Source organism: Columba livia, chromosome 7, assembly GCF_036013475.1.
Source record: "Columba livia isolate bColLiv1 breed racing homer chromosome 7, bColLiv1.pat.W.v2, whole genome shotgun sequence".
In the NCBI taxonomy this organism is placed as follows: Eukaryota; Metazoa; Chordata; class Aves; order Columbiformes; family Columbidae; genus Columba; species Columba livia.
The window spans coordinates 15435779-15455301 of record NC_088608.1 but is presented as its reverse complement, the minus strand read 5'-3'; the positions used below and the strand labels follow the sequence as shown (position 1 = coordinate 15455301).

The window sequence follows — 19523 nt, the reverse complement described above, 5'->3', positions numbered from 1 at the left end:
GTGGTAACAAAACATCCTTGACCTGTGTAAGATTTAGGTATCTGAAGTTCAGAGAACAGGGCTTGATTTTTATTTTATTTATTTATTTTACAAGGGAGGTGAATGCAACCATGGGAAAAGGGCTGAGGAACCTTAGGTGGAATCAAGGAGATTTATTGATCAAACACTGAAACTTAAATGTTTGCTGCACTGTACAGTTGTAATAAGCAAAGAGAAGAATGTTAGAACAATGTTACATTTACCATTCTATTAGACATCTATTTTCAGGTGCTTTAACATTTACTTCTAGCTAAACCTGTACCTATTCTGCCTACTCCTTAGCAGATACTCAGTTGATTGATAAATAGGTGCTCATCAACTGCAACTTTGCTTTTTTGTCTGGTTTTATATCTGAATAGGTTGTAGAACTTTATGTTTGTGAAAGCTGTGTAGTTCCATGAAGAGGAATTTTTATCAACTGTACTTGCCTGATGTTTTACAGATACTCTTTGTGTTAAGCAGAATATTGATTATTTGGGGTATTTATTTAGTTTAAAATGAAGTTTGATTATTCAGGGGTTTTATTTAGTGTAAAATTACATCTGTTTTGTAAAAAAATCTTCATTCTTTAAAGGTCAACAGTCATCATGTTTGGTAGAGGGAATAGAGACTGTGCAGTGTCATTCTGCAGTCAGGTGCATTGCCTGCCTTAGGATGTAAATGAACAAATACAAGGCAACAGTTGCTTCTTACAAGCTTTTATGGCTATGTTTAGTCTTCTGAATGGTTGTATAGAATATCCTGTATAATCTTTAAGAAAGCATGCTATTTGCCAGGTAGTGTAATTTCATATACTTCTAATTAGTATCTCCTAGTTTACTCTTGCCATCTCAAATAGCAGACTTGTGTTAAATGGCTGAGTAATGTAGATATTAGGGGAATAATTTTATTAGTAAGGTCAACAGTGCCTGTGTTCTGTATTTCTGAATATGGCTGAGTCCTAACAGTTGCTTCATAAAGTTCAATGATGGGCTGGAGCAGACAAACCTACCAGTGCCCAGTTTCTTTTATAGTGTGCTTTTTTCTAGAGAAGCAGCTCCATACCTGAATGACTGCTGTATTTTTTCCCATACTTTGTTCTGTTTCAAGTATTCTAGACAAGTCAGTGGCTGGCTGCTCTTTATTATTTTGTTCTGGACCTGAACTTGAATGTCTTGGGTAGTGGGAATGCATCCTGAAATGCAAAATACTAAGTTATGATGGGAGATTCCAGTCTGGGTAAGAAGTACATTTGCTGTGAGGGAAGATGAAGTCTCTTATCAGAGAGATGAGCCTGTTTGAAATAGAATTACAAACAGGATTGTTGATTTTAGGGTTTTTTTTCTGTTTGTTGTTGTTGCTGTTTGTTTGTTTTTTACCCAAGTCTCTTAGTTTTAAAGTGTTTGTAGATAAAGGCTTACTTAGGTGTCATCTCTTAAAATTAAGTCCATTTGGCTTCTTTTCTCATATTCCTGTAGAAGTTTAGTTTTTTTCCTGCTTTGGGGTGATAAAGGAATTGGTTGCTGTAACTGCTAACCGTAGCTTTATGTACTCTGAACAATCTACTTTTTGCTTCAGATCTGTAAGTCTGGGGCTTTAGCTAGAAAGGTGTAGTGAATCTTCCAGCAGTGGTTTAGGGCTGTTCTCCCCCAGCTATTTGGTCTTCCTCGCTTTTGACATCAGCCTCGCAGTGATGGCACATTTATATCAGGAGAAACTGGAACTACTGAGATGCAGGCGCGTTTTTCCTTCTGTTGTGGAAAGGCAGAGGAGCATAGCAGAAGTAGCAAGGGCTTGAAATAAAACTGTTTGCTCAATGCATGTGACCTGGGTTTAAATTTATGAACAGAATATTGGCCCACCTGCTGGTGAGGAAGGACTCTTGATCATCTTATAGCATCCTTGCGTCACAAAATGTACTCTACTGCTCTTCCCAGAAGAAGCCATTTTGACTGCCCTTATCTGCTCTGTCTCCAGCAGCTTGTTCCTTTGCCAGTTAACCCCTCTTTTGATAAAAACACTTATTTAATCACTTATTTAACTATATCCTTTTCTGGATGTAGTTCAAAACATGGTAACATGGTAAAATGGTGCCAGCTATAGGGAAGAGTGGTGGGGAGGCAAAGGAACTTGGGGAGGAAAAAGAGGTTGATGGCATGGCCATGAAAAGGGGCTGGTTTGTTCACATTTGAAGCGTTTAGAAGCTGTGCCTTTAGTGTTAACTAATACAGGCACTTGTTTGCCTCAAGCAATAACATCTAGAAGGTGAGAACCTCTTACTGCAATGAGGTATTGATTCTGGAATCCAGGGAGAGCCATACTGCCAGATTTCAGTCAATTGCTTGAGTAGACTATCCTAAGATGTGCTTACCCTATCATTTCCACCCCTGCTCCTCCCAAGTTCCATTGCCTGTATAGGTCTCGTACTGAATGCATAAATAACTAATATGCTTTATTGCAACTTCTGTAATCTATTTTTATACTCCTCTATATCGGGAATTACACTTTTCCTATAAGCTTTATTTTGCTTCAGTAGTGTGATACATCATCTTGGAACCATGCCCCAGGGTTTGGGCTGAGCTTAGTGTAAGCCAGCGTTGTAAGTGCTGGTCCCTGGTGTTGATATTTTTTATCTCAAAGTCAATATTTAGCTGTTTATCCTGCTCCTGATTCTGAAGATGCTCTGTTTTAGGGATTATGGCTCAGTAACACTGATGCCTGTCAGAATGTACGTGACCTCTGCAAAGCACACTGGGGATGGTGCTCATAGTGCAGCAAGAGTGCTCGGTGCTGTGTGGGCTTTGTGCAGAAATACAAAGAGCCGCATGGGCAGAGGAATGTGGGATGATTTCCACAACCCTTCTAGCTTCTGTAGTGAGGGAACTCTAGCTTCAAAACCTGCTGTTCACTACCCCTACCGCCATCAGTGAAATCCATTTGCAGGATGCTAAAACTGACAAATGGCCATGAACTGGAACATTAAGGCAAGGGAAACACTGGATGTGTTTTCAAAGCTGTGTAAGCAGCTGTGGCTCATTGATCTTGCTTGATGGAGCAGGAGCATCACACAATGTCAGCATTTTTCTTGGCTCACTATCATTTAGTAGAAAAGGTCACCTTTTAAACTTTCTAGTTATAGACTTTTCCATGACAAGTGTCTCACGAACACGGCTGACAATCTTGCCAACTGTGGAACAAAGAGTCTCTGCTTTGAGGGACAACTACATCTCCTTCATGTCTGCTCTGGAGTTCTTATTAATCATTATGATTCAGAGCCTTGTAGCATTCTTGCATATGCTTCGTCAGTTGGTCTTCCTTTAGCACAGTCCTATTCCATCAATTTTAAAAAAAATATGACATATGTTCTGCAGTGTATTTCAGTGGATGATCTCAAAGTACTGAGGTTGTGGGCCTTGATGTGCAAATTTTTAGTTTCATATGTGGTTCCCAGTGGAATTTTACTTGCCCAGGTACGCAGATCAGGGTTTTGTCCCACTGAAGACTTGTCTGTTTGAAAGAGCTTACCAGCGTAATTATATATGCATATAATAACGATACAAGTCTTAAACTTCTGTTCAGGTAGGTTTTCCCCAGGTTTGTTTAGAGTGGCCAAAATAAACCCCCAACCCTTGCTTTGGATAGATTTTGAGGGCTTGTCCAGGCTTTACAAACCGCTGATTGTCTTAAAGATTAAATGCCTCTGACCACAGGGCCAGAAAACAGCACGTGAGCCGCAGCTCAGTTGGGGTTACCGTGCCGTGGAGTCTGGTGCAGCGGCACACGTCGCTGCTCCCTCGGTACGACTCTGAACATGTGTCACCTGTCAGCATGCCACAGGAGGGGCTTTGCTAAACACACACAGGCCATTTGTGAATCTTGTACACCACGGTTCCTGCCTGTAAACTTACTTTAAAATCTGTACAAAGCAGATTGCCATGCTAGTATTTACAATCATCTGCTACTTAGATTTTGAGGGCAGCAGTATCAGCTGTCCTGTTACATATTGGGGGGTGCTGCTTTGCTGATTGAAGGTGGTCCTGCAGAGAATGGTCAGCCTGGGCTGGGGAAATGTGCAACCTGAAGTCAGCAGAGTGCCATTTTGAAGTGTTCCAAAACGTGTGCGCCGCCTGCTCACTGTGGGGACAAGGTGGCTTGTCCTGCTGCAGGACTGTCGCTCTGGGCTTGGCAGGCCAAGGGGCTTTCTGAAGTAGTCAGCCGAGGAGACGTGATTGCAGCGAGCTGAGCGTTCCCATCCTGCCCTCGAGTAACCAGAGATAACACAAACGCAGAAAAGCGATGGGCTGGGCCACAACTGAAATCGCCTGACAAAAAATAGCGGCCGCTCCCCGCTGCGATGGCGCGCAGCACGGAACGGAACGCAGCGCTGGGCCGTTTGCCCGCGACGGCGCTGCACAGGTCCCGAGCGCGGGCAGCTACCGTGGTTCCGCCTGCGTCCCCCGGTACCGCAGCGCTTTTCCGCAGCTGCAGCGGGGAGGACGGGGCCGGCCCCCGTTCCAGGTCTGCTCGCGCCAGCCGGGCCGCCTAACGGCGGGCGCCTTTCCCGCCGCCGGGTCTCACAGCGCCGCTTCCCGGCCCCACACACCCGGCGCGCGCGGGGCGCCCTGCGCATGCGCCCCGCAGACCACTTTCCCCGTCCTGCTTTTGCGCGTGCGCAGAGGCGGGCTGTTGTTCTCGCACCGCCCGCGCGCCGTGACGTCGGGCCGCGGTGACGTTTCGCGCTCCCTCTCCCGCCGCCGGCGGCGGCGCGGGCGACGTCACGAGTTTCGGCGGAGGGGGAGGCGGAGCTTTCGGTTGGCAGCAGAAGCGGCGGCCGCCGGCGCCTCACGCCTGACGGGACCCGCAGCCCCGGCCCGGTCCGGCCCCGCCGCGGCGCCAGCGCTCCGGAGGCACCTTCCCCGCTCCCCTCCTCACGGGCCCGCCCCGGCGCGCGGCTCCCTCCGCGCCGGCCTCGGTGCCTCCTGTCACCCTCCCCGCCGTGCCCCGGCGCGGGCAGGCCCGGGCCCCTTCGCCCCCTCCTCCGGGGGGGTGGGCTCCTCTCCGGAATCCTGGCCGCTCCCTCCGCGCCGCCTGCCCAGCCGGGCCTGCGCCCGCCGCCGCCGGGCAGCGCGGGGGGTCCGTCGCGGCCGCCCGGCCTCCGCTGTGATACAGGTCTGCGCGGGCGGGGGGCTCTGGGGAAGCCGGGCGGGGGGCGGCCCTGGGCGGCCCGGATGCGCGCGTGTGTGGGGGGGGAGTGGGTTTGTCAGTGCACCTTGGAGGGCGCCGTCGGTATCGGGGGCGCTTGGGGCAGCTTCGGCATCCGGGGGTTGCCCGGGCTCGGGGGAGCGCGACCCGCGCTGCTGGGAGCCGCCGGGGCACTGGGCCCGTGCGGATGGAGCTGCGCGGCGGGATCCGTGTTTGAGGTGTTGGGAGGGGGAGACACACGTCGTCTTATTTGTGTTACAGCTGCATAATCTTAAGGTTTTTATGAGCTTTACAAATATTTATATGTCACTGTAAAGCTTCCTGTGATTGCAGTACTGATGCTGTAGTCCCTCGTCTCTAAATTGCTCTGCAGTGATGGCAGTGCCATGAATTGGGTATGTGGGTCAGATGCTGCGAGATATTTTTGTCGAGGGGGAAAAAGTGAATGTTAGATTATTTTTCCCCTTATTGCTTTTGAGGTGCATTGCAGCAACCCACGAGTTTGGTTTTTCTGGCTTCCTCTCTTGCTTCATAAATCTGGTTTGAGTTTTTGGCTGAGGAATTACCAAAGATCAAAGCATTAAATAAGCTGAACACTTCTAAGCGGTATTGTATCATGAAATGTCCTCCGAGAGGGTGGTAAAAGATAATAGAAGCCTGCTATCAAATAAAGGAGATTTCTAATCCATGCAGAAAATGTTTCTCAGCTACAACATTTATGTTCTTTAAACAATGCAGCACATTGCAGAATGTAAGAGGCCTTCAGAAATGTGTTGCTATGTATATTGCAAAGACATAGTATCTGCAGAATGAATGTCTACATGCTTGTCTTGCACAACGTCTTGGATTCTCTCGTGACGTAGCACTTATTAGCAGAATACCCTAGAAAGTGTTCTTTCCTATGGAGTTCCCTTATGGATAGCTTTACGGGAACGGGCAGCGATGAGTTAGTAGTTATGCTACACTGAAAAACCTTAGAAGAATTTTCTTGTGTTGGGTTTTTTTTTTTTCCCTGTACCCTATGACTAAACCTTTCACTGTCATTTGAAAATAACAGAAATACTGCATGAGGAAATTTTACTTTCATGTATGCCTTTGCATACTGCGGCTCTGTAAATAACTGCTTTCATCAGAAACATAGTCAAAAATGAGAACCTGCTATAATTCCTGTGTTCTTTACGTTGTGTCTTCCATCATGGTTGCCACTGAAATGTATTGAACCCAAACAGTGATTCAGATAACGAGGCTCTCTACAATTAATTAGATGATTTTTTTTCAAGGTTTTATTGTAAAGCAGAATAGCAAAGTAACGTTTGTCAAACTGGCTCGTTGCTGGAGAAGAATCTGTGTACAGTTTGTCTTGATGTACTCAGTGTCAGTGGTTTACCTGACATTAACAGAAGACTACGGTGAAGAAAACAGATATTTCTCAATTGCTTGTCTTGGCTTGCTGAGATTTCTAAACTGTCAGATGACACTTTTTCTAAGGTAGCTGTGGTGGTTGGTCATCTTCAGAGCTTTTATAGTGTATGTGAGTAGGCAGGTGTCTGTGAGAAGTAGAATTTATTAACAGAGTGTAACAAGAGCATTATCTTGTTGTTTAATATCATGGTAGGGTTTTGTTTATTTATGTTGATAAAACTCTAGATAATTTATGGTAAAGATAAATAACCTTTCAAATTTAGTCATAGACTCATCAGTCGTTCTTTGCTGCGGTTCTTAGGAAAGTCAGTCGATGAGCAGGCTGTGGAATTTACAGCCAGTTGAGGCTAAATGCAGAAGACTTAGTGTTTTATAATGAAGTTTTCTTCTAGAGAAAACAAGAATGTTGGTCATGCTCTAAATTCACGTTTATAGTTTTTACTTCACATTTTTTTCTTACAGTTGCCTAAAATACAGAGTTAATATTTTGGTACTTGTCAGAATTACTGTTTTTTAAAACCATATCATTAACAAGCATTTATGCAGAAGTTCTTGAAAAAAGCTCTGCATATTAGCAGTCTTAAGTTTAAAGTTTTTGTCTTTCATCTGTATCACTTTTAATGCAGGCTGACTTTTTACGTCAGCAAACTAAGTCAAAAGTAATGAATAACAGCTGATTTATGTTTGTGACATTGTGCAGTGGTTCTCAAACTGAGCGTTCTCTGAACTGAAATTAATGTTTTCTTATAAAATGCAATCTGAGAATGATAATAGAATGATTTCCTTAATTGATTCCCTCTCTCCTAGCAGACACAGGCAAAGGTGTGCTGATCTATTGAGAGGTACAAATCTGGTCTGGAGTAATTAACGTATTTTCTAATAATTCTCTTTTAGATCTCTGCTGTTAAGGTTATCCTCTGTTTAGACTACTATTTGGAGAAAAATAAATGAATGATGAAAATATGGCTGATCAATGTAATTAAGTACATGTTGTTACTTTTGCAGAGCTTATTTTCATATATATGACAAACTCATGTAAATAGTTATATTGACTAGTGACTCTACCTAGGTTTAGGCTTTAAAAATCCTGAAGTAGAACTGACATGGTATTAAATAAAAAAAAAAAAAAAGTTCTATTAAGCACACTAATTTTTCTGTAGGAGGGAATTTTTTTTTTAAAAAAATGAATCAATACAGCAATTGTTATTTTAATATTCTGGTATTTGTAGTGCTAAGGGATAGGTCAGAATAGATCATGTATGCTATAACTGCACATTTCTTTCAAAATAACGTTGTAAACATACAATTGGTTAGTGAGAACTTGTTCAAAATGTGGTGTGTTAGTCGTGATTCTCACTTCTGGATCTTAGCATGAGGTCTTGGTTTACTAATACAGTAATAGTAACAAATGCAGCTTATGGTCGTATGTTAACCTAATTTATTAGACTAGACATGCTTGTTTGCAGTTTGTTTGTTTATTTATTTATTTATTTATTTATAGTATATTAACCTTAAATGTGTTTTTTGAGAAGGTGCAGAGGGTTTGGTGGCAATAAGTGAAGATGGAGTTCTGTTAGGATATTGCACTGACTTCCCTCTGGGGGAACCACTGCTCTAGAGACACTTGACCCACAGATGCACATATGGCATAGTTTAGAGCCCAGCTTAATGAGGTCATCTGAAGTTGGACTTGAGCAGGGCCAAAGCAGCGGTATCTGCAGTGTGCTTGAAAAACAGAGTGGAGAATTGGTAGTCGAGGGAAGCCTGTAGAGATGTGACTTTTTCCTGTCCATTTGCAAAGTCTCTTACTTATGTTTACTTCTATATCTCGAATTATTACATATTTTTGAAATTATACCAGCAAACTGTAACTTAGTTTTTCACATGACAGGAAAATAATTTTCTTTAGGCAAAAGGTGTTTTTATTTGCTGTAGTTGTGTTTTCAGCCATTTTTCTTCTTTGAGTCTTCACTGTTTTTTCCTCAGTCAGTTCTCTTTCTGTATTTCAATTCAATATTTTATGAAGTTCTGGGGGTTATCTGCATTGGGAGAAGATGCTGCTTTTGTGTTCCTGAGATGTTTTGTGCTAAGTATGCTAACAGTCTGACAACAGCAATGTAATAAAATTCAAGTGTTTCAGATGTTTATATTGCAAAGACTGTACTTTTGAAGTTCAGGTATAACACAGTTCTCATTTGGATAAATGAAGAAATGATAGATATGTAAGAAGGGAAGGGACTTAATTAGGTCAGTCTCTACTCTGAGGCAGGAGCAAATACACTGAAGTCATGGCTGACAGACATTTGTCTGATCTGTTCTTAAAAAACTCAAAAGAGGGGAATACCACACCCCTTTACTGGTCTATTTATAGCTAGTACATAGCTATCATTATAGTTAGGAGGCTTTTCTTAATATTTAACTTAAGTCTCTGTTTTGGTGCTAGTCAAGCCAGTTAGTTCTTGTCCAACTATTATTACTCATGCAAGATTATGATTTCTGTAGTCTTTGTACCAACTGTTTGCATACATGAAGACTGTTCCTCTATCTCCTTTTATTTCAGACTTCTCCTTACTAAACTGTGCAAATAGGCCTCTTCTTCACAGATCATGTTTTCTCAAGACTTTTGGTGTCCTTAACTATCACTGGACTCTGTATGATTTGTCTGTATCTTTTTTCAAAGTTCCTCGAAGTCTTACAACAAACACATAATTAATTTACTCCGAGTTGCAGCAGAAGTGACATGACAGCCTTGTTAAAATGTTATTCTAGGGTGTGTATGTGAAGGTATGGTTGGTTCTTGTGTGGTGGCTTTTGGCTCCTGCATTTGTTAACACTGGAGTTTGTGCTAGTGTTTGTTAAATCAGGTATCTTTTCATATATATGAGTTTGAGTTATCTTTCTGAAGAATAGAACACTACACTATATTTATTTCAGGTTAGTTTCCTTATATTCAGGATTTCTAGATTTAACAGGATCGCTGTTCTACAAGTGATTCTGCAGCAAAATATGCAGTTTCTGCTCTTCCCAGCACATATAGTCCCTGTGGCTTTTGAACATGAGCCTGCTCTACAACAGGAAACTTGACTGAGAACAAGTTTTCCTAGGGTTAGATGCAGCTTCTATCAACAAAAATGTCTTTAGCAGTATATTTCATACATGTTCTGCCTTTGAAATAAGTAATATTGCTAAGATAACTTCTGTCAGTGTAACTGTACCTGAGCAAGCCTTTTGCCGTTTTGAGATGTCATACAGTTCAATTACATAGTAGAAGAAATTCTTATCCTATAGGCATGCTTTATTGGAAGAATTGCAGAGCCAGCTATGAAGCAGATGTGTTCAACATGTTCACTGGCTGTACTCCATTGTATTTGACTTATGTAAATTATTTTATCCATAATTTTTGTGGCTAGATCACAGATGTGACAAATTGTGTGATTCTTTCAGTAGTGCTGCCTTCACAAAAAAATGAAACAGACACCAATAATGATTATTAAAGAAGACTTTTAGTTTCTTGCATGAAGAATATAATAGAATACTGGGTTGGAAGGGGTCACAAGGATCATCTGGTCCAACCTTTCCTGGTAAAAGCATGGTCTAGACAAGATAGCCCAACACCCTGTCTAGCTGAATCTTGAAGGTGTCCAATGTTGGAGAATCCACTGCTTCCCTGGGGAGATTATTCCAATGGCTGACTGTTCCCATTGTGAAAAATTTTCCTCTTGTGTCCAATCGGAATCTCCCCAGGAGTGACTTGTACCCATTGCCTTGTGTCTTCTCCATGTGACTCCTTGTAAGAAGGGAATCTCCGTCTTCCTTGTAGCCACCCTTTAAATACTGGAACACTGTGATAAGGGCTCCCCTAGGCCTTCTTTTCTCAAGGCTGAACAAGCCCAGTTCTCTCAGAGTTTCCCCATACAGCAACTTCTCAGTCCTTTGATCATCTTTGTGGCCCTTCTCTGGACCCTCTCCAGCCTGTACACGTTGTTTTCATGTAGTGGAGACCAAAACTGAACACATGTGGCCTTACAAGTGCTGAGTGGGTTGATGACGTCTTCATCTCTGCTGGTGATGCCCTTGCTAATGCTGTCCAGCATACCTTTGGCTTTCTTTGCTGCAGCAGCACACTGGTCACTCACATTGAGCTTGTTGTCCATCAGGACCCCCAGGTCCCTTTCCACAGAGCTGCTCCCCAGCTGGGTAGATCCTAGCCTGTGCTGCTTTCCTGGATTATGTTTTCTGAGGTGCCAAGACCTTATACCTTGTCCTTGTTGAACTTCATAAAGTTCTTGTTAGCCCACTTTTCCAGTCTATTCAGGTCATCCTGCAGGATGGCTTTCCCTTTTGAAGTGTTCACTTCCTCACTCAGTTTGGTATCATCAGCAAATTTCATCAGGGTACGCTTCATTCCATCATCCAGATCACTTACGAAGATGTTAAAATGCCCCATATCAGTCCCTGGGGAACCCCACTCATGGCAGGCTGCCAGCTTGAAGAGGAGCTATTTACCACCACACTCTGGGTACAACCTTCATCCAGTTCCCTATCCACAAAATTATTTTAAAATAATTTAGACAAGAGAGTTGTGTAAATACCAGCAGTTTGAATGCCATGTTACCAAACTGATAACAATGGGAACTATAGTCTCACCTTTGAGAAGAGATTTGAAAACTGGAAATCATCTGGATCAAACTGTTGTTTGAATTAAAAAAAAAAAGATAACTCAAATACTGACACAAGCAGTAATTAAGCTTCTGAAGCTTTTGAAGAAGACATTCTATTGAAGAGCATGATAATTGTCACCCTGAATATTAACTGCTGAAATCTAATTGGTAAAGCTCAACCTGTATTTGATTGTTGTTTGTCACACTGACTGTGTATATTTTTAGCAGTGCCACAAATACTGTAACTTCAGCATGAGGATTCTTATAAAAAAATACAAGAAATGGCAAACCTTCAAACACTTTTTTTTTTCTCTTTTGTGTATGTGTTTGTGTAATGGCTTGATGATAACTGAATGGGTAGAAAGTAGAAAGAAAAGAGTTTATTGTGCTATTGGTGCCGGTAAGTGTAGTAACTTCTGGCAGGGATGAGGTGGATAGAGTAATGAATTACTTTTTAAGCTGCTGCAGCAAGTTCCTTTAGAGAATATCTATTAAGACTCTCTGTGATATTGATGCTATCATGAATACCAAATGAGACTTTCAAATGAAAATGGTTTTGGTGAAGTGGCTGACAAGTTTTAGGTAAAATCTTAATCTGTAATGAAATCAGACAAAACATAATCCAATATTCTTCCTCCAGTGGTGAGCATGAATGCTTACAGAAGAGTGAGAACAGGACTTGCATATATAATATGTAGCTTGAATATTCTTTCAATCCCTAACTATTTTCGGTAAAGTTGTGTTCTAAATCTGATGTAGTTTCTGTGTAGCTAGTAACATTTGGATTTTTATTCCTCCTTGTGCCAACACTAGCTATGTCTGTCATATGCTTTCTGTATTTTAACTGATTTATTCATGCAAAGGTCTCTTTTTTCCTCTGCTGTGTCTACAAGAAAGCCTTTGGCGAGACTTTTCCAGCACTGGAAATGAAAGTAGACCATGATACTGAGTTCAATTCTTATTACACATGCTCAGAATGTACCAAGAGATTTGAAAGTGAGGATCTCTTACTGGAACAGCCATATCTACAATTTCCTGCTCTGTCGTAATTGTCCATATGTCTGTTATTTCTAGTTTATTTGTTACAGGTCACCATTAACTGTTTACAGTTTCCTGGAATCCCTGCATTACACATGCCATATTTTAAAAAGATACAAATATGTGCAGTGGCCAAGAGGGTTTGTTCCAGCATGAGTTCTTGTTCCTTTCCTTGTGTTGGTGCAGTAGAAGTGTGAGATCAGTTAGATAGGCTGATGGTTAGTTAAAACATAAAATATTTTTTTTCAGCTGGATCATCTGTTTGCTCTCTATCTCCTGCTCGTCTTTGAGGTTCATCTGGAAAGCAGCAGTTACTGTGGACAAGCAGGACCACTCCCTTAATAGAAATGCAACCTTAGCAGTGGAACTGTGGTCTTAATGATGATGGTTAGCTGTGAGCATGTGCATAGTAATCTGTTCTCTGGAACTTTTGAGTCTGTAATTAGTTTACCTTATTAGCTGTATTTATGAGGATTCTTCCATTTTTATCACTTGAAGGAAAAGTATAATTGTATAGTGTTGTAGAATGTCACAGTGATGATTCAGTACCCAATGCTAAGGGATGTGCTATGGGAAATGCAAGAAGGAAACCTTATGAGGATACATGTGTTTGTGTCTTTGCATTTGATTCTTGAATGTTGTGACAAAGCTAGGTTTTTATTGTTGCATTTTGGATTAAATATTATTATGAGGGACTGATTTTTTTTTTTTTTCCTGCTTTGCAGAAAGCTTAAGGTTATTACCAAAACACAAAGTCAAAAAGAGCTTCTATACTTGGTAGCTTAGCAATATCATAATGTATTGGCCTATGTGTGTTATCCAGTTTAAAAACAGTGCCTATTGAATATGGATAACAACTTACAATTTTGTCTGTTTAGACCTGCTCAGTGACACCTGCTGCCTACAAAAATGATGCACAATCATATCATACACATGGTTAAAAAAAAATTTGGATTTTGTGTATCTTAAATATTCTGTGTTAGTGTATTATGAGATTCTTTTGCATTTTATGTTGCTATTATTTGGCATAGAAATAATGGAAGAAATGTCTGACTGAATGTACAGAGTTAATTTGAGTTACAATGGGGAGAGAGCACGTGGGGTTTTGAACTAGAAAGACTGGAGTGCAAGCCAGGAAAGGCATTTTAGGTAGAAGCTCCATGTGATGGTGTGTTAATGTGGTGAGAAAACTTGTTGGCAAGGTAGTGAAGAAGATGAGAAAAATCAGTTATATTGTACTCTGGATTTAATCGTTGTTGCGCTGCTTTATGTAGTGTACAGGAAGAACTGTGCTCTGTGCTTTGAGGAATGAATAAGATGACATATAGTGAAGGCTGTTAACTGAGGATTCCTCCTTGATTTGTTGCAAAATGTGGAAGATGTATAGCAAATGAGACTGAGATGTCTTCACAGTCAAGACATGAAAATGTCCTAAGAGAATTCAGTTCTGTCCTTGCTGGTGTCACAGCAAGATAGCAGGCAGATCATGTTAATCAGAAATGTTCATATGTGTTGTATTCATTTTTTTTAGTACTTGATTTGAAGTGATAGTAGTGTGATATGCAGCTGTGATTAAAACTCACAACTGTGAAATCGCTGAGTTTTGCTCTGAGTGGAAGATGTTGACAAATGTCATGGTTACATTGAAGAAAACACAGAGTTTCTCAGTTTCAGCACCTTAAGATAGACAGTGAAACTGGCTGTAGAAATGGAGAGTGGGTTTATTTCTCTGGCTTATTTTCCCAAATAGTTGTCTTTCAACCCCTCATGGTCATTGAACTGGAAGATGAACCGAAAGGAAAGAGCTAGTTACTGGAGTTTAAGGATGTGCTTTCTTCTGTACGTTCTCAAAAGCAGAATCTGACTGAGTTGTACGTAATTGCTCTCATACATTAAGTGAAATAAATGTTCCATTTGCTTACAGTAGTCAGTTACTGCTGGAAGCCTGCTTTTTGCTCATATACTTTATTTTTACGTAAAGATAAATGTGCATAGATTGTAAGTGGTTTGTGATAGGTTTACTTTTCTAGTGAATGGTTACTCCTAAAAATTCATTTATTTGTCACTGGTTGTGGCATGGTCTTCCATTCTTAAGGTTGTGATGATTACAGGAATCACCAATACCAGTAGTGCTGGTAAGAGTAAGATTGCTTACTGTGTACCATTAGTTCTTCGGTTTAACTGGTGATCTTGAATTCTGTCAAAAGGAAGAGAGAGATACTTCTAAGGTATATGCTATGGACTGTCTGTGATACAAAAAAAAAACCCCAAAAAACCAAAAAACTCCTCCTGTACCATCTTGGATAGGGGACATGCAGTTTTATTTGTAGTGGGGAATGGTTTTCATTGTAACACCTTTAGCTGATATTCACAAATATTTTGACTTGCCAGTTATAAGTTTGGAGTAAAACTTACATTGATGCCACTTGTAACAGCTTCAGAAGGGGCCTCCAGATGACAGCAGCAGGTGCTCACCTGGGAGCACTGCTGAAATCTTTAGGAGAAACAGAAAGACCTAAGTCCGATTATAACACTTGATGTAGTGCATGTTTCATCAGATTGTATGGATTAAAATTTCATACACCTGTTTTCTTTGGGAAGCCTTTTATGGGGCTACTCATTCCACGTAAGACAGTAAATTAGGAAAAAGTTAAGAGCATCACAGAAGTGTTTTACTCTGTGTGGTTGTGTGCACTATAATGTTGTCTTAATATACTGAGTAAGCCTTAAACGTTTTTATGATGTGAATAACATTCATCGGTTTGTGTAGCATATAACTTAGTTCATGGTAAGGAATTTGTTCTTCCTAGTGTTGTGATGCTCTAAGATGTTCCACCACGGTGGTGGTGATAAATTTCCAAGGCTCCAGAGTGATTTGGAGGCAGTGATGCAGTTATTTGTAGCCCAGTGAACTGTGTTTATTACTTTTTAACATACTTTTGTGAGAAAATCTGGTCTTGGATAAGAGTAGAGGAGTATGAGCAGTTGATTTCTGGCCAGTATGTTCTGTTGTAAAATTGGCAGCACTAATATATTTTGCAAGGTGTCACTGTGGCATCTGTCCACAAGTTTCAGATGTTGTGACCCTTCCTCAATTTAAAATGCATGTGTTTGTTTCATAATATATTTTTCTTGAAACCATGAACAGATCTTAAGAAAACATCAAGACTTTGAAGGCAGATTTGCTTGATGTATCGGCAAAGTCATTGTTCAGCTAGATCAAGCAATAGGCCGTCTGGAGTACTTTGGCTGCTGCTGAGGCAATAACAGATACAGGAAGTGGAGAGCTTCTGTAAAATGAATTAGCTGAACAAAGATCTTGTTGAGAAAAGTAGGTGCTTTTCTTTTTGAGGCCAGTTACAGTCTTTTCTATGTACTTGAAGTAGAGTGGTCTTATGGAGGGTTAGCCAGTAGAGGCTCTTGATGCCATTTGGAAAGAAGATGTTCATTCAAAGCAGGAAACTTGCATTTAAGTGCCTTAAAACTCTAAATATGCTTATCTCTTCCTATCAACTATAAAGGAAGTGTAGGGAGATTAGCTTTCCTAGACTACAGTTACTCTTTGTGAATATTGCTGTAAGTGTTAAGATATTTATCTCCAAAGCATAATTTTGCTATAAACTCTTCTTGAACTAAATTATCTGCTACTTTACATTTTTATTGCAACAGTCTTTAAAACCTGTTTCCTTGCATTCTCAAACTTACCAGCACATTTTATCTTTTTCAAGTCAAGATCATTGTTCATCAAGCTGATAAATGTTTTGTGAAAGTGTCAAATTACAGTTTATAGAACAGCAGGAACTAAAGATTTAATCTGAGTAGGGTGAAGTTTTACTTTTGTCACTGGTCATGTTGGATCCTTCCGTTCATTCCGAAATGTATTTCTCAAAGTACTTGGAGAGATAAGCTGCATTTATGGTGCTAGAGCTGACAGCACTGCTTTTCAAGGTTTTATCTTCCCTGTAAGTGGGAAGTCACCATCCATAATTAGACGTTGTATTTTATGCAAGCCTGGTGTGGTTGTTTTTTTGTTTTTGTCTTTAAACTCTGGAAGGAGTACAGCTAGTAACCATTCTTTTCAGAAAAACAGACAAATATCAAATAATGTCTGTAGCTATACAGATAAGGTAAAAAAAATCCATGTGGTCTTGTGTGCTAAATTAGACATAAATTAAGCTTTTTTGCTTGCCAGGAAGATTTTAGAAGTTTTCAGTGTAAGAAATTTCAAGTCTGCATGTTGTCAAGATACCTGATACATCTGTAACAACAACAAAGGTACTGATGCTTCAGCCAACCCACGCTTGCTGCCTGCAGTCTTTCTGGTATTCTGCACTGAACGCTGTATCTCTAGGTGGTGTACAGAAGCAAGATGGCTTCTGCATACACTGCATTTTCATACACGCAAGGATTTCGTTATCCTTCTTCAATCTTGTATTGCACTTATGTTAGATAATTACACATTGTGATTTAATAATTCTTCTGAATTGTCTCTTGCTAAGACTGTCTTGTCTTGCAGCTGCAACTTTTTGCCATTTTCCTAAATAATTGTGTTTATGTCCAAATGCATTCCATGCAGAAACATTATTGAATACATGTAATAAAACACAGTATTTAGACGTACATAAAGTACAACTTCTAATTATGGGTGGTGCAGTCTTGGTTGGAGAGAGGGTAAAAGTTCAAAAGGCAGTCCTGTCAGTCCTGTCACCATCAATGCAGCTCATCTCTTAAAAAAAACAATTATTAAACACAATAAAAATTAATATTAAATGGAGGAAAAAAATCACGATAGAAGGTGATACGTATTTAAAATATTTAACTGTGTTTAAATACATTTTGTTGGACTGTGACTGTATTTAAACGTGATTCAAGTCTTTTGCCTAAGCTGTAACTTGCGTATCTCATTATGCTTACCCGATCATTGCCGGTCTGTAGGGGGTTGCACTAGGAATCATGTTCATTAATGTTTTCTGTTAAATAGGAATATGGATCTCAAAAGATTTTATTTTAATCTATCAATTGAGTTTTCTGTTAGTTAATTGATATTTTAAAACAAACAATTAAAATGTCATGTGATATTTAGCAAGATACACTGGAAGAATTTAAGCAGGGTAATTTCTGTTCTGTTAACTAATCTGTAATTATTTCAAGAAGCCATATTTTGCTTGACAGTAATAATAATCTTTGAAATCAAGTTATTTACCATGTGTTTATTTTTAAGTCTGTGGTAGACACTGAGCTAAGCATCATATTATTTTAGTTTCAATTGATGTGGAGGTCAATAATCAACAGCTCTTTGACCCCTGCCTTTATCTTTCTTAGTTATTTATACAATAGTTAGAATCCACTAGAATCTTGTTTTCTAGGTATTCCCAAATATTTGCAAGAATGGTCCAGAAAATTGAACCACTAATTTTGTGAAGAGACTTACTTAGACTCTTATAAGGCCCTGGATCTTTAATTTAAAATGTTTGGTCTGAAGTATATTACAAATAGTATGCTGTATCTCTGTGTTGTTGTTGTGGATGGTGAAATTTCTATTCCAGTAACACTGTGCTGTGGTTTGGATACATCCTCTTGATTTTTTTCAAAACCAGAACAAAAAATGGATGCTGGCTATTTCTTCCTGTTTTTCATCACCACTTGCTATTTCATCATCTAAAGTCAGTAAAACACATGTATCAGAGTTCTCCCCCCCTGTCCCCCGCCATGTATTTTTATTAAAAATAATTTTTTTAATTAAAAAGTCTGATAGCCTTGAATGAACCATAGAATATTTTGGGTTGGATGGGACCTTCAAAGCTTATCCAGTCTAACCCCCTGCAATGAGCAAGGACATCTTCAACAAGATCAGGCTACTCAGAGCCCCGTCCAGCTGGGCCTTGAATGTTTCCATGGATGGGGCATTGACCACCTCTCTGGGCACCTGGGCCAGTGTTTCACCACCCTCATTGTAATAAATTTCCTCCCCATGTGTTGCCTGAATCTCCCCTTTTGTAGTTTAAAACCATCACCCCTTGTCCTCTCATAACAGGCCCTGCTAAAAAGTCTGTCCTCATCCTTCTTACAGACCCCTTGTAAGCACTGAAAGGCTGCAATAAGGTCTCTCCAGAGCCTTCTCTTCTCTAGGCTGAACAACCTGAGCTCTCTCAGCCTGTCCTCACAGGAGAGGTGTTCCAGCCCTCTGATCATCTTGGTGGCCTCCTCAGTGAGTTGGATGACATTGTTTTATGAAATTCATTGTGCTGATAGACATAGCTGTCAATAGCTCATGCTGTTATGTGTGTAAGGTTACTCGGTGTCTGTACAAGACAATAAAATAACTTGGGGTTCTGAATAAACTGGTTTAATTACAAGAGACTGAGAAACTCAGGGCAAAGTTTAGAAGTATATTGACCAAGCTACATAAAATCAGAACAAGCTTAAAACTTTTTGAAAAATAAACCCAGGAAATAAAACAGAAATGCTCTTTCTGCAAAGGAATATTTGATGTGTTTATGTTCCTTATCTGTCAAACACCCATTCTCGTGATCGAAGGCTGTAGTTCAGCTGTTCAGGATAGGATTGTTGAGAAGCAAGCAGTAAGGGGGAAACCAGAAGAGGACAGAGTGTCTGATGCTGGCTAAGTCCAGGACAGGTAGTCAGTCCTGAATTACTGCCCTGGTTGTGAGAGGCGCTGCTCCAGATTGTCTCTTTTCCTTGCTCTGGGGCATCAGCTGGCAGAGCTTGATGGGTTCTGCCAGTTTGCCAGTTTTTCCTAGCACAGCAGAATTAGGTGGACCCACTCCGTGGATCCTGTCCAGTGCAATTAATGTCCATAGCACAATACGTTAAGGGGAGAACAAAGTGCTTCAGAACAGAAGGGGGCACGTGGCAGAGGAAGAACCGAGGAGGAGAATATTAATGGTCTGTGGCTCATACCCTTACTGGTGTGCTGTTGATAGGCAAGGTCCCTCCTTGCCAAGTTTCAGACCTTAACATTCCTTGAGGTGTGCAAGAAGGCTGCAATCAAATGTTAAAACATCTTTTTTCTAAGAATCTTTCATCCATTCATTCCCCTCCAATATGTTTTAATTTCAAAAGATCCCTTAGTACTGTGACAGGAAGAATATTTGTTATTTTATTCGCCAGTTAAACTTAATTTGTAATGTTCCAGATAAGGACTCAGTGGGTCAATTTTTT

The 19523-nt window shown here is 40.5% G+C and overlaps 1 protein-coding gene across 3 annotated transcripts in view; it reads left to right on the top strand.

Moving 5' to 3' along the window:
• Window positions 1-4969: 4969 nt before the first annotated feature.
• MAP3K2 (mitogen-activated protein kinase kinase kinase 2) overlaps window positions 4970-19523 on the top strand; it is a 49593-nt gene continuing 35039 nt past the window's right edge. For 2 of the 3 annotated variants that reach the window (XM_065070666.1, XM_065070664.1), the window contains exon 1: window positions 4970-5187. The gene's annotated coding sequence lies outside the window, so the exon portion shown is untranslated. Of the gene's footprint in view, window positions 5188-18531; window positions 18550-19523 lie in introns of those variants that run through there. The other variant, XM_065070665.1, reaches the window with a different exon arrangement.